At 39.1% G+C, this 16,108-nt stretch overlaps 1 long non-coding RNA gene across 1 annotated transcript; it reads left to right on the top strand.

Annotated features, from left to right (window-relative positions):
• Positions 1–1,946: 1,946 nt before the first annotated feature.
• Positions 1,947–10,964, top strand: LOC140146285 (uncharacterized). The gene is made up of 3 exons (XR_011858219.1): positions 1,947–2,616; positions 7,252–7,392; positions 10,565–10,964. It is a non-coding gene; the product is annotated as an uncharacterized lncRNA (long non-coding RNA).
• Positions 10,965–16,108: the final 5,144 nt, after the last annotated feature.

Consider the following 16,108-nt stretch of genomic DNA (forward strand, 5'->3'; position numbering starts at 1 on the left):
CCTTTATTTTTTGTGGAAAATAAAAATAAAAATCAAAACATACATTTTGCTGTCAACCTTGCAGACTCTTTGTAATATACTTTTGAATCTCATTTGGGCTAAACATCCATCTTCAAGTGAGTGAGCGGCAAATAACAACACATTTTACATGCGTGTTGGTCATATAATGAAAGGCAGACAAATAATGAAAAATGAATAATGAAAAAGTTACCTCACTTGTTTTCAGAAATGATGTGACGGGAAACTCAAAATTGACTGCTAGGGGCCTTAAATCGGACATAACTTTTGAACCCAAGCTAGTAAAGAAACCAACTAAACGTCTTTTTTTAGCCAAGATATTACTGATTGTATTGCATATAACATTTGTGCCATAACTCTTTTAGTTTTTCCCTGAGAAGTCGAAATGCAATTGTATACATTTTATTGTTACACCCTGTATAAGCAAGGCTATATATAGAGAGAGCATACTTCCTAGACATATTTTTTGAAAAGTTATGACTGAATTTCAATAAATAAAAATAAAATTGAAGAAACCTCAAAAAAGGAAGCGGGAGGGGACATGAAACATGTTTATTTTTTTATTTGGCCTTATACGTTTATGAACATTAAGAAATAGATCTAGGCCTATGTATAGAGGATGTTACGCTTATGAACATGATTGTCAACATTGTTAACAATTGCTAGTATGTCAACAAATGAAGGTTCTGTAATTTGTTTAAATTCTTCAATACTAAATTCTTTTGGATGTCATCAAATTGTAAATCTCTAGTCAAATTTTCGATATATTAACAACTAGCTATAGGCCTAGCCTATGTATCAAAGACGTTAACTTCATGTACAAAACATTAACGCTCTTTTCTTGTAAACATTGTAGGCCTACCCATGAACAATAAATGTTCTGTAATTGTTCTTTATCCTTCATTTTTATTACACTTTCAGTGTATTAGCAAGTAGATATAGGCCTACATGTATATGTATAACAGATGTTATAGTAGGATACCCAAAGCTACTTATTAGGCCTATGCTAACAATGAACGTTCATTGACTGTTAGGCTAAGTGAACGTAACGTTACAGGATAATAATGTATTAAAATTCTGCCTGAAGGTTCCTGCTTAAATCGTGTTCAAGAATCAACTAAGATTTATTTGGCCCCACCTTTTGCCAGTAGGCCTAAATCCCGGGGGGGGGGGTTCTTCGAAAAATTTTGTACGGGGGTGTGCCACGCAGACTTTCGGATGCTGACTTTCTCTATACCTACTTTTTGCTGTTTTTGCTACCCATCAGTATACCAATTTTCAAGAAAAAGCACCCAAAAAGCACCCAAATTTGCCATAATTGGGCGCTTTAATGGCATTTTGCCCAAATGCGCCCAATTGGGCGCATTGGTATCCACTGAAAACCCACCCATCGATATACCAAAATCGCTGAAAAGGTACCCCAAAACCGTGGCACATCCCCGTATACCTTCAACCAGGAAGAACCCCCCGGGGCCTAAATTACAGAATTTCATTTCCGCGTATTTAGCAATTGCAAATATTTTGCTACCCTTTTTTCCCAATATCTCATGTTTTTGACACCCTAAACGCGTTACACGCGTATCGTGCTTACCCACGAAAAACTACCCTTTTTACGCGTTTTCATTAGGCCCTATATTTAACAACGCGGATGGTGTACAGGCCACAATGGGAGTGACACCCCCAGTGGCGTAGCTGCCGGGGAAAAAAAATCCCAGCTACGCTGCTGCCCCCCCGGGCATTTACTAACCAGTTCATGAATAGCTGGTATTTCATTTTTGGCGCCAATTTCTTTAAATCCCACGGGAGACTTTGTCCTTAGCTGCCCTCAAATGGAAACCACAACCTTGACCCAAATAATAGGAATTCCCTTATCAAAACATCTGACTCACTAGCGTGTCAAAATGCAATGCAATGTAAATGCTCAGCTGAGGTCAAATCGTGTAGCGGCTTATCCGAATTACATGCAACGCTGGAGCAATGTTCAATAGACACAACAAATTATGGTGTGGAAATAGCAATTTTCTTTATCAGTTTATGCACCAGTTAACTTGGAATATTAAATGTTAGAACCAGTATATTGGATCATTGGTATATTGGTATCACTGTGAGCTGTGGTAAAGTGAAGAAGAACTACTGTTAAACCTTTTGGAAAGAAATGGACTTTCACTTATTATACTGCCGACCGTATAAAAAACCAAAGGAGAATATTTTTGCGTCTTGTGACAAAATTAGTGGACCAAATTGCCAAGAATGTTTGATCAATTCATGATTTGGAACCAAGCTGAAACAATATTAGTGGTATGAAAAGTTCAGCCACTTGTGCAATGCATTTATAGCTGTATAAATTTACTTGGGTAAATTTAATATTGAAGCTAGAAAGAAAGACCTCGTATGTATGCATGGATCACTCAGATTTTCTACGGGCCCCGTCGGCTATGATAGCTGGAGCTACGGTCAGCGTGTTCGCCATTTTTACTGAGTTTTGGATGCAGAACAATCTGGGTCAACATGCTGGGCTATGGAACTGGTGTGATGAGACTATGGGAGAGTGTGTGGCTGTTGATGATATACATAAATCTTGGGAAGATCCATATTTAGGTGGGTTTATATGACTCAGGAGTCAGTATATTAGGCCTATTTTGTAATTTGTTTATATCAATGTTTAGGACCAATGAGTTTTACTTTTAGGGGCTGTGCAATAAATATCATATGAGCCCCCCCCGGGGTAAAATTTCCAAATGGCTCGCCAAAAATCGCTTGCCCCCCCCTCTCGGCCCGCCAAAAATCGCTTGCCCCCACCCCCCCTTGCACATGCCAAATTTTTGGGATCCCAATTTCCTTTAAAATCTTAAATGGTCTATAGGCCTAGGCCTATACATGTTGCGAGCGCAGCGAGCAGGAAAATTTGCATATTTAAGCATTTCTGTAGCGTTTTCCTAAGCCTTTTTAGCGCATTTTATTTAAAAGGCGCCCCATGAATGTGTGCCAAAAATTGTTGGTCCCCCCCCCCCTGTGCTCGCCAACAATTTCTTGCCCCCCCAACCTATGCGAAAAGGCATGGTTGAACTATGGTTAACCATGGTCAACCATGGTTCAACCATGGGTTTTGACCATGGTCAAACCATGGTCAACCATGCTTTTGAAAAATGGCACCACGGCCAGAGACCATGGTCAACCATGGTTAACCTTTTGACCATGGTCTATCTAAAGTGACCATGGTCAACCATGGTTAAAACTTAGCATGTTTGACCATGGTTGAACCATTGTCAACCATAGTTCAACAACCAGGGTTTTGACCATGGTCAACCATGTTTTTGACCATAGTCAACCATGTTTTTGACCATGGTCAACCATGTTTTTGACCATGGTCAACCATGTTTTTGACCATGGTCAACCATGTTTTTGACCATGGTCAACCATGGTCAACCATGTTTTTGAAAAATGGCACCACGGCCAGAGACCATGGTCAACCATGGTCTATCTAAAGTGACCATGGTCAACCATGGTCAAAAATGTGCATGTTTGACCATGGTTAAGAAACAATAGCAATCAAGGAAGAAACAATAGAAAGAAACAATAGCAATCAAGCTTAAACTTTAAATGAGCACCCGATAGAGGGCAGGGCCTGAAGAATGAGGGAAATTATGGGGTAAATATTTAACGGAATAAACTGCATAATCATATCATTTAGATTTATTCCGTTATAAAAACATCTTATTTTAACTTATCAAATTACTAGTTTTTATATTCTATGGTGTCAAATATTTATTCACAACGTTGTAAATACGCATTAAATACGATTAATAACAACAGAGGGCGCTTTTTCTCATTCACTACCCAGAGTCAGGCGGCATAGGACACGCACCACGGACGTACGAGGCTGGCGAAGATACAGGGCTGACAGCCCCATTCACAATACACGGTTAGCGATTATAAATGGACAATTAACATACTTGCAGTGGGGTACTTTGCAGAACCCCAACGGTTTTAGAGTAAGATAATTTTGCTTTGACACCACATAACAAATTTAGAATTGTTTGTGAAGATTTCATGATTAGGCCTATGTGTTAATCCAATGGCGACGTCAAAAATAGCGATATGGCATCCACCATCATCTGCCCAGAGTCAACCATGGTCAGGTGAGGTGATGACCATGGCTGACAATGCTCAGCCATGCTAAAGCATGGTCGACCATGGTATACTTAAAAGTGACCATGGTCAACCATGGTCAGGTGAGGTGATGACCATGGCTGACCATGCTCAGCCATGCTAAAGCATGGTTGACCATGGTATATTTGAAGTAACCATGGTCAACCATGGTCAGGTGAGGTGATGACCATGGCTGACCATGCTCACACATGCTAAAGCATGGTTGACCATGGTATACTTGAAGTGACCATGGTCAGGTGAGGTGATGACCATGGCTGACCATGCTCACCCATGCTAAAGCATGATTGACCATGGTATACTTGAAGTGACCATGGTCAACCATGGTCAAGTGAGGTGATGAACATGGCTGACCATGCTCACCCATGATAAAGCATGGTTGACCATGGTATACTTAAAAGTGACCATGATCAACCATGGTCAAGTGAGGTGAAGACCATGGCTGACCATGCTCGGCCATGCTAAAGCATGGTCGACCATGGTATACCATGGTGACCATGGCAACCATGGTTGACCATGGTCAAGCCACCATGGCTGATCATCGCTGACCATAGTTAACCATGGTCAACCATGTTTTGACCATGGTTGACCATGCTAGCACGGTTGACATTTCGCCTATATAGGAATTTGACCCTTCCCCCAGGGCTCATAATTATTGCACAGCCCCTTAGGGCTTAGCCTAAAGGGGTCGACGGGATGGGGCCTAGGCCTACTACTACATCCCCCGCTACATCTACTTGATCTTTTTGAGCAACATTTTATTTTTTTGTGCAATAATTATAAGCCCTAGTATAGTGGGAGGGTAAAATTGGGGGAACAAATTTTGGCGAGCCGAAAAGGGGGGGAAGTGATTTTTCACAAACATCGCAACAATAGCCAATATCAAGAACATTTAAATTGGGATCCAAAAAATTGGGCATGTGAAACTGGGGCAAAGATTTTTTGACAGATGGAGAGGGCGGGGGGTTGGGGGAGCGATTTTTGGCAGGCCGAGAAGGGGTGCAAGCGATTTTTGGCGGGCTGTTCAGAAATTTTACCTGGCCTCATAATAATTGCACTGGCCCTTAATTATGGTGCCATAGCCCTACATGCAGTTGTCTACTGCAATTTATTTTTTTAATTGATGGGGTGGGGTGAGTGACTCTGGGAGTCAATAGGCCTACAGACCCTGAGCAAAGCTCTAATTGGCCGGGGTAAGCGGATGGCACATGAGGGTTCCAATTGCCAGGGGATCCCCCCTACTGGTTTATACACCACTGCTCCTCATCTTTTTCCACATCATCACTAGCTGAAGTCATCAGCAGCAGTTGTGGATTGTGTTTTAGAGGATCATGCCCCCCCCCCCCCTCATGATATATTTTGGTAAAGTCAGCCCACTTTTGACATTTTTTTGGTCCTATAACCCAGGGGATGGGCATCAATTTATGCTCCTAGGATTTTGAGGAGCTATGAACGGTCAAAATCACAGATCTTTCTTGACTTTCTGATTGAAAATGGAAAATGCAGAAATGTGAGCTGATCAAAATTAAGAGTCCTTCTGGGCGCTGTTTTGGAAAAATTCAGGGGTCTTTGCAGTGGCGTAGCGTCATAAGGGCATGGGGTCTGAAATTGTAAGGAAAATGGCCGAAAAATGGCTTGTGCTCCCCCCAATCAGACCCGGTGCCCCCCCCCAATCGGATGACCCACGCTACGCCACTGGGTCTTTGGGAGCAGCGCTTGCCAAAAACCAGATGATGGTGGATGCGATATCGCTATTTTTGACGTCGCCATTGGATTAACACATAATCATGAAATCTTCACAAACAATTCTAAATTTGTTATGTGGTGTCAAAGCAAAATTATCTTACTCTAAAACCGTTGGGGTTCTGCAAAGTACCCCACTGCAAGTATGTTAATTGTCCATTTATAATCGCTAACCGTGTATTGTGAATGGGGCTGTCAGCCCTGTATCTTCGCCAGCCTCGTACGTCCGTGTTGCGTGTCCTATGCCGCCTGCCAAAAACGGGTCTTTCCAGGGGAGCATTCCAGGGGAGCATAGGCGTATATCCCGGGGGGGGGGGGGATAAATCCCCCCAATATTTTGCTAGAGGGATGGTCCATACAATCATCTCCCCCCCCCTGATGTTGACGCCTGCATGTGGGTTTCTGACAATTATTTACCTCATATTTGGCCATTTTAACCTCCAAAGTGCACATTTTTTTGTGCTTCGCACTGATTTATTCAACTTTTGCACCATATTTCATCAGTAATTTAGCTTCAATATTGCAAAATTACCCCAATGTATGTCAAAAAAAAATCTACACCACTGACGGTATGGTCATTTGTATTAAGTGCCCCCCGGGTCCTAACAGCCCCACCACCACCGTATTTTGGCTTATTTTGACCATCCTGAATCTGCAGCTGAATTCAGTGGTGGAGCAATGAGTCATTCGATTGGGGGCATCAATTCTGATTTTCGATCATTGACGAAGCACTGCCGGGCACAGCTGAATGTTATAATAACTGGTCCTGTGGCCAGTTGTTAAAAAATTTAAGTTTTGCTGGGCAGCTGGTAGGCCCGGGGGGAGGGGGTCACTCCCATTGTGGCCTGTACACCATCTGTGATAATCAACTTTTCAAAAGCACCCTAAACAAGGATTTAAACCTTGGCTAAAACGATACCCTAAACAGGTAGCACGCACCTGTTTTCACACCCTAAACAGGGATTTTATTCCTTGCATCAAATTTCATACCCTAAATTTCATTTTCGCGTATTAGCAATTGCAATTTTTCTACCCTTTTTTAAAATTTTTCATGTTTTTGACACCTAAACACGATACTGGCGTATCGTTCCTACCCACGAAAAACTACCCTTTTTACACATTTTTATTATCGCGGATGGTGTACAGGCCACAATGGGAGTGAACCCCTGGTAGGGGGGCAAGGATTCCAATCGGGGGGTTATTGAGGGCTATACCTCATGTCATCACATTTTTTTGTTTGTTCCCTGTAACTTACCTGATTGAAATTTTTCTTTAAAATCCATGTGTTTTTCCGTCAAATTATTTTGATCTTTCTTTTTACAGACCGTTGGATCCACACAGCGCGTGTTTACAGTATGGTGTCACTGGTGCTGATGTGCATTACATTTCTTCTTGCATCATGTGCCTATAAATACAGCAGCACAGAATTCTCTGTATGGTCATCCATTTATGCAAGTCTTCAAGGTAAGCCATAGAAATAACTTTACATTACTGGGGGGGGGTACAAAAATGTGGTGTTTTGATGTACTCAGGGGAGTAGACAGGGGTGAGCCAGGAGGGGGAAATCTTCATGAATTAAATGGGAAGGCAAAGAGTAAAGTCCGGGGGTGGGGTCTTGTACGGGCTACGGGTATACATGTGCCACACAGACTTCGGATGCTGACTTTCTCTATACCTACTCAGGGCTGTACAATAATTATGAACCCTGGGGGAGGCAAGAAATTTTTGGCGAGCCGAAAGGGGGGAGCAATTTTTAGCGAGCCGAGGGGGGGGGCAAGCGATTTTTGGCACACATTCTTGGGACGCCTTTTATGCTTAAATATTTTCCTGCTCGCTGCACTCGCAACATGTATATAAACCATTCAAGTTTGCAAATTAGGATCCATAACATTTGGCATGTGTAAGGGGGGCAAAGATTTTATGGCTTGCCAAGAGGTGGGGGAAGTGATTTTTGGTGGGCCGAGAGTGGGGGGGCAAGCGATTTTTGGCGGGCCGTTTGGAAATTTTATCCGGGGGCTCATAATTATTGCACAGCCCTCATCAGTATACCAATATTTTACAAAAAACACTCAAAAAGCACCCAAATTTGCCATAATGGGGCACTTTTAAGCTCAAAATACTGGGATAAATTGAAATTTGATTTTGAATCTTCTTTATCCATGTTTGAGACCAAATTTAAGCAAAGTTATGACCATTTCAGCATTAAATTTGCAAATTGTGATGCGCATTGTCCAGCTGAAGTCATAATGCAACTGAATTAGCAAGATGATTGTATGATTTTACCCCCTTTGAAATTTTGTTTGTTAGTAAGTTGGTACCCCATGCGTTTTATTTATACTAGGGATGACCAATGAACCATCAACTTGATTAGAACACTCCCGTAGATATGCAGGGAGCACAACTGTGCACTGCTTGCACAGACATTTCTAAATTGATCTCATTCTTTTATTTTTCAATATTTGTCTGTAAAAATTGGGGAAGTTAATGCCAATTATATTTTGTAACTATCTTGCAAATTACAGCAACATAACTTATTTAATTTTCCTGTAAGTGCGAATCAAAATTGGTCCATCACCACAGTGTGCTTAATTGCCAGTGGCTGAGTTCAGCACTGCTCAAGAATGGCACAAAATATTCATGTCAATAATTTCAGGTGAAAACGTGGCCTACTGAGCTGAAATTTGGCAGAGTTGCCAGTAATACCTCTATCATACCCTCTGTACAAAGGTTAAAATATTGAACAAGTAGATCTCGAGTTAAAAATTAAATCACCAGCTTCCCTTTGGAATTTCCATATTCCTTCGAATCATGCTAAGAAGACACCTTTCTGAACATAAATGTGAAGTTTCGTGCTCATTTGATGTATTTTTCACCTGATTTCAACCCTAAACATTTTCTTATATTTAAACCATCTGCACTGACTTGCTGCTATACACGTACAGGAGCTGTACTTTTAAAATACGCGCCTAATCAATAATGAGTCTTTCACTCCATTGTTAAAGTATTGTGCTCCCTGTAGCATATAAAGTGACCAAGCCCTGGAGTGTGATGGTTTTGTAGCACATGACAGTATTCATTCAAGCCTATCAAGGTCAGTTATTAGCCACTTGCTGAATGGCTGGGCATTATCAGCTTTCAAAGAGATACCTTAGGCTGCGTTCACATAGAAGTATACTATTCGGGTATACGGTGCACGTTTTTCAGGTTCACGCGTATAGCTTAAATCGAGCAAGGCAATTTCATAGTACCGGGTCACATAAGGCTACGATCGCATAGAAGTATACTATTCGGTATATCGATGCACGTTTTGTAGGTGCACGCAGTATAGCTTAATTCGAGCAAGGTAATTTCATAGTACCGGGTCACATAAGAGCTATTCGAAAAGGCCGTATACCTGCGTTTAGTATAGTATAGTGGGAATCGCGCGTGTGCGATTTTAGTGCAGCGTATACAGTCCAAAATATAAAAACCTAAACCATATGTGGGTAAATTCATTTTTTAATAGATGCACTATCTAATTCTGCACATTATGACACCTCATTGAATGCAATGTGACCTCAAGAAGTAAAGTTACAAGCATTTGATAAGACGAAGAAAATGGGTAAACTGACATACTAAGCTATTAAGCTATCTGAAATACGCTCATTCGATCAGGCTGAGTTCACATAGTATACTCCTATATGAACTCAGCCTGATCGAATGAGCGTATTTCATATAGCTAATACCGTGATACCGATATACTTCTATGTGAACTCAGCCTTATGCTGCTGCCAATCACAATAGAGGTTAAACATTTTGTTAAAACCCCAGAAGTGATATCAGGACAAAGCTGTGCATGTTGGTACTTGATTGTTTGGATTCCTATGTTGAAAATCTCTTGTAGTACATTAGTATTTTTCTTATGTGTAGTGTATAGGCCCTATTGTTGTGGAAAAAAAAGTTCACCTGGACTTTTGATTTTGTGCCACTTTGGCCATTATGCATGATTTTTGGCAAATGTTTTCTAAAAGCATGATTTCAGTGCCTCGGTTTGAAGAAATACTTAATGCTATTGACTAGTAAAGTGCCATTTCATAAGAAACCCTTTGATACTTTCACAATATGCTTGTTTCATGTTTGCATATATATTAAAATAAAGAAATATAAAAGGTAAATATATGCTTATACCAATTTTGCTCACATTGCTATATTTAGACTTTGTCAATTTATTTCGTTCAATGACCGGTCAGAATGGGAAACTTTGAAAATTCATAATTCGAAAAGTTTTGACCGATTTTGACCTTTAACCACCAAAATACTTCTGTTGATGAGTTCTTTCCAGAAAACAATATTTTGTAGCAATAGGGGCAACATGAAATTATAATGGTCATCCCTATATACATTCCAGCTGCTTGAAGCTCAATAATGATCGGTGAGCTAATACATGCATTGATGATAATTATAGGCGCTGGAATGAATTCGGCAATTTTTTACCTCATTTGTTGGCTCAAAATTAAAAGGAGACATGTGATTAGTAAATACTAACATTTTGTGGAAAACAAATAAGGATGTATTTGACTCCCCAAAAATACCAGGGAAAATGGCCTCTATCCCTTAATATCAAAAAATAATCTCTTTCTTCATTGTTTCTTTGCAGCTTTGGTGCTAATTGCAGCTCTTCTCATGTTCCTCTGGGGTACCTTAACATGTGGCAGCGCTGGGGTCATCAAATGGGTCAGCTGGTCATACGCCCTCGCTTGGGCTGCTGTCGCATTCTACCTACTCGGTGCTGCAACCTTCATGTGGCAGGCCAAACAACTTGGCTACAAAAGCTCTTACCAAACTGTCGGACAAAGATTTTGTTGGTTTTTCACAGTGTTTTTGATATCAGTGTTTCTATTCCCTTTTATAGTATTCTATTTTCCAGAAATTTTAATGATATTATTGATACTGTTTCTATTATTTATTTTGAGGCTCATATTTTGTTAGAATTTAAGGGTGTTATAAAATGTGATGCAACCAAATAATTGAGCCATTTTGATGAAGAACATATAAATTTAAGGGCGTGGTGGCGAGCAGAACAGGTTTCGACTCATAATCAGATGGTTTCAGGTTTTAAAAAGCCCTGGCAACACCATCATGTTGTGCCCTTGAGTAAGGTACTTTATCTCAATTACTCCTGTCCACCCAGGTGTACAAATGGGTAGGCCCTACTGGCATTCTTAAATGCAGGGAAGGCAACAGACTTGCTGTGGAGGAGGTGTGACGATCCCCCACACTCCCACAGCAACATTTCACTGTGGAGTCTGGCCTAATCGCTAATGAAAGAGATGGGTACTCCATCTTGTAAAAAATGCAGGTTCGACACTCAACTTTTATTTTATTATATTCTTCTATTCCATTATGCTGCAAACTATTGAGCGTATTATAATATTGGGGAGAATTTTACTGTATCAGTGAACATTTTACACTATACAGACATATTCGTAATTGCCTGCAATAAAATAAAAGAGTAGCATTATACCGAAAGACAACTATCATGGTAATATACCGAAAGCCCATAAACAACAGCGAGTGGACCTTGTAGCTCCTTGATGGAGTGTAAACTAACAACATCAGTGGCGTAACTTTGGGTCAGGGTGCACGGGGCAAAAGTAGATCAGGTGCTCCTGACCAAGGATGTGCATGGTGCAGAGCAAATCAATTTTGGCATTAAACATCAAATACCAAATAACAAAATTGGTATTTCAGATCAAATGTTTCTCCTGAATGTTTTTACTTTTGAAGATTCGTCACTAGCTGTAGTGACATAACTAGCATGACTAGGGGTTGTGGCGCTTGGGGAAAGGATACAAAATTCCCCCTCCTAAAACAATTTTGCATAAATACCAGTAATTTGGTTATTATCAAGTTGAATTTCAAATGGCAATTTATCATTATGTCACTGCTGCACTACTGCAGCATCTTTGAAATTGCATGGGGCCTATATCATGACGAATGGGAACACTGAAATCTTTAGGCAAATTAAGAATGTCGAGAATGAGATTTCTACTAATATGTTCAAGCGATTTTGAAAATTTGTAAGCTGTAGTAATCAATATTAGCTAGACAAGGTGAAAAAGTGCATTCAACGACTTCGCTTTACCATGGATCACAGAAGCGACTTTTGTCAAGGAGCACCGAAAGTACAGGACAAAATGTTGTAACTCATTTTGGTTGATATATTACAGTAGATGTGCAATATAGTTTAATCATATTCATAGTGCTTTTTAACATGTACATGATATTTGTGCAGATCTTTATATATCCAGGATTTTTATAAGAGGTGTTGTCCAAAATGTGGACCATTTTTAAGACAAACACTCAGGCCCGTAGCAAGGATTGATGGGGGGGGGGGGAGGGGCCACTGGACGTTTCCTGCAAAAAATGGCAGATTTTAAAGTTTTTAACAGAAAAAAGTGGACCTTTTTCGGATTACCATATGAGAAGGTGCGTTGACCCCATGGCTATAGGCCCACAAACCGGTTTGCATACAAAAAGTTGACTCTCATCACCTAAACTTGACTGGGTGCTATTTTGTATGTTTACCGCAGAAGTGAATATTCGAAACTTTGGGTTTTGGCACATTTTAACATTTAAAGTGAGGACTTTTTGTATGTGTGTTGTGCATCAGTAACATTTATTATGTTGGTAAGGTAGTAACCCACACTAAAAATTTGTTGCATGCATCATATCTTTTCAAAGATATTTAAAAAAAAGTAACCACAAGACATGTAATATGTGACACGATCTGGTCCATGGAAGCCAAAAGCGGCAAATTTGAAATTGAGATTAAAGGCAGAAATATGTAGTAAAAAAACAATGCAATACATGAAATAGACATCACAAAACTTCATAACTATCATGACTGTTAAGAACCAAGTATGCTTGATCTTTGGTGTTTTCAGTATATGATAGCCTTTTTAGTATTTGTAAGGTAATAATTGTAGTAACTCAATTGTCAATACTCTCCTTTGGCATCCATGGACCAGATCATGTCACATATAAATGATATCATGAGTTTTTAAATGTTTGTAAACAATATTTTTTAAAAAAAAGTAAAAAACACTTTGTTTGATAATACAGAATATTTTTATTTTTGTTAACTTAACCCAATATTTAAGGTTATTAAATATTTTATAACTTGTTGTGAAAACGTTTTAAAAACATTTCAAAATATCATGTGTTTGCTATTAAATGGAAATTTTAAGTGATGTATGACATGAATGAAATTTTAACACAAAAAGACTTTAGATAAATTCATCAAAAAACAAAAACTGTAATTACCAATACACCATCCACTTCTGTCACTGAAAGTCCCAGGGCTCTTCTGTAATGTGCCATCGTATTTGGCTATTGTAGATTTCAAATGGAGTTTGAAATATGTGGGAGATTAGGTCATTTGGTCTTCCATAGGGGTGCATTTCACTGGAATAGGCATGTTCATCATGCTGAAATGCTGCATTCCTTTGGTTTAATACTTTGCGAAATATGATTGTGCCAAAATAATAAGTCTTGCCTCTTTGCATACACTTTGAGAGATGTACATATTTATTTTAGTAGCTGCTAAATGACTACTATTACTTTATTTATATAGCAATTAATTGTGCAAAATATTTGAAAAATAAAAATGTCTCTAGAAAAGGACCAAACGGCAAACCTCAATGGTATTATTTGTGGCTGTCTTCCTTTGTTGTACCATGCATATTCGTTCCATTAACCGTAGCTGTGTTCTTTTTTTTGCTATCAGAGGGTAAAGAAGAAATGAAAAAGGAGAGAAGATGAACAAAGAAGTCACTTTGTACCCCAGGAATTTGAACCTCAGGCTTCTCGCATGCCACACAGATCACCAGCATCTGGCCCCAGGAGTTACGCTGGCCCGGTCAGCAATTCCCTGAGTATATATGACTTGGGCTGATTGCATCATCGCATCACATGGAATGCATGCAGTGGTTTTAAAAGTGAGCTCTGGTTGGGTTAGGGTTAAACACCTATGCCCCAATAAGTGCCCACCCATGGTATTTTCTATTTGCAAAGTCCAATCTTTCGAATTTGGCCACATTGTGATCGAAAATCAGTGATTATTTATGTTGTAAATATTCAATTTATAAATGATGTAAAAAATAAGCGTCCACCTAATATGGAACAAATATATGGTAATTGAATAGTATAGATATGCAGATAGTGAGAAACACTTGGTATTATTTTTTGATGGGGATGTGCGACTTGATCTTCCAAACCCTTGCCCATTTCTATGGGAAATTTTACCGCAAATAGGGACCCACATCAAAGCTTTTCCAAAAATAGGGACCCATATCTATTGATTTTTTCAAAATAAGGACCTAAATTTTTGTTTGAGTAACCATTATTACAACTGCAGTATTTCTCAATGCATTAAAATGCACTATACACTATGAAACATAAATAGGCCGACTATATACTACATAGATATGATCAATAAAATATGTTTTAGCAGCCATTTAAAGGAGTATTTCGTGATCCTAGCATCCTCTATTTATGTCATTTTTCATTAGATATCCACGATAAAAACCTATTCCCAAAATTTCAGTTGCTTCCCATTTTATGCGTTCATGAGTTATGCATGATTATGTGTATTACACTGCTCCATAGACAATGCGTTGTAATTTCGTTCTGGTGCACCAGAAGCGAAATTCAAATTTCACGATATCTTTGCTAAACGAATTTATCTGCAAGAAATATTTTGTTCATAAACATTATGTAGCCAGAGGTTTCCAGTGATATAAAAATCTCAACTTTTTTTGAGAAAAGTGGGGGGGATGAGGCTGTGGATCACGAAATGCCCTGTGGGGTATGAACGTTTGGACAGTATTTATTTTATGGGACATTAGAGCACATCAGACATATCAAATTGCATTCTGAATAAGAATGTCCTTCTGATATCAAATAATTTTGATTTTTGAAATTGCAATGTAATACACATTTTATGGCAAATGATTAAAAATTGATATTTTTGATATTTAACAGTACTCAAGGTAAACTTTATTATTATAAATCTGATGATTTATACTTAAAATGTATGCAGGTGGGATGAAAAGCCGACGATCAATTGAAAATTTTGACCTTTTGTATTGAAGATTTTTTTTCCCAAAACACCAACAAAAATTTGGTCTTTTTAGGAAAAAAGCCATATCTTCAATATGAAAGGTCAACATTTTCAACTGATCGTCGGCTCTTCCTCCCAGCTACATACACTTTAAGAATATATCATTAGATTTATAAAATTTACTTCGAGGACTGTTATATATCAAAAATGTGAAAAATATCAAATTTTAATAATTAATTTGTCATGAAAATTATTTGATATCAGAAAGACATTCTTCGTATTCAGAATGCAATTCGATATGTCTGATGTGCTCTCATGTCCCACAAAAAATACTGTAGAAACGCTCATTCCAGATCCCTTAATACATGGCATAATAATAATAAGGGCCTCCCTCACCAATTTAAAGAAAATCCGGACGATTTTGTAATTTGGCCTTATAGTGATATAGAAACACCAACAAAAGAATTTAGACAACAATACTATTCTGTTCTGTATCACATTTATTTCTTTTCTGACACAAGCTATAACTAACATAGAAAGAGATCAAGGAAAATATAAACTTGCCTACAGGGTGTTAGCTCACAATTTGAGGATTGGCAGTGCTGGTGCCCGGGGGGATATGCCCCCCCCCCCCTCCCGTAGAAACCCAAAATCACGAAAAAATTGCCAATTTTTGTGGCAATTTTGGGCAAAAATGGTTGATTCCCCCCCCCCCAAATGCACTTTTCCCCCAATGCTCCCCAAGAAAAAATCTTGGCGGCACCATTGAGGATTTTGGGTTTTGAACCGGTGGAGTCATCGTGTTGTGCACTTTGATCCTGGGACAGAAAATGAATGCCTGTGACATGCCAAATTCTAAAAATAATACTTGAGTTAAGTTCTGTGAATGAAAACAAATCAAGACAAGCACCTTGGCCCAAGTGCACAACACAATGACTCCACCCGTGTTCAAAACCCTTCAATCCTCTGATTGCGAGTCTAAGCCTGTATCGCTGCAAGCCATGCCTTTCGTGACATCCTCTTTTTTGTGACAACACAGAAAGTGATTTTGGCATATTTTGCTGAATTCAGGCTACA

Source organism: Amphiura filiformis, chromosome 2 (assembly GCF_039555335.1).
Source record: "Amphiura filiformis chromosome 2, Afil_fr2py, whole genome shotgun sequence".
In the NCBI taxonomy this organism is placed as follows: Eukaryota; Metazoa; Echinodermata; class Ophiuroidea; order Amphilepidida; family Amphiuridae; genus Amphiura; species Amphiura filiformis.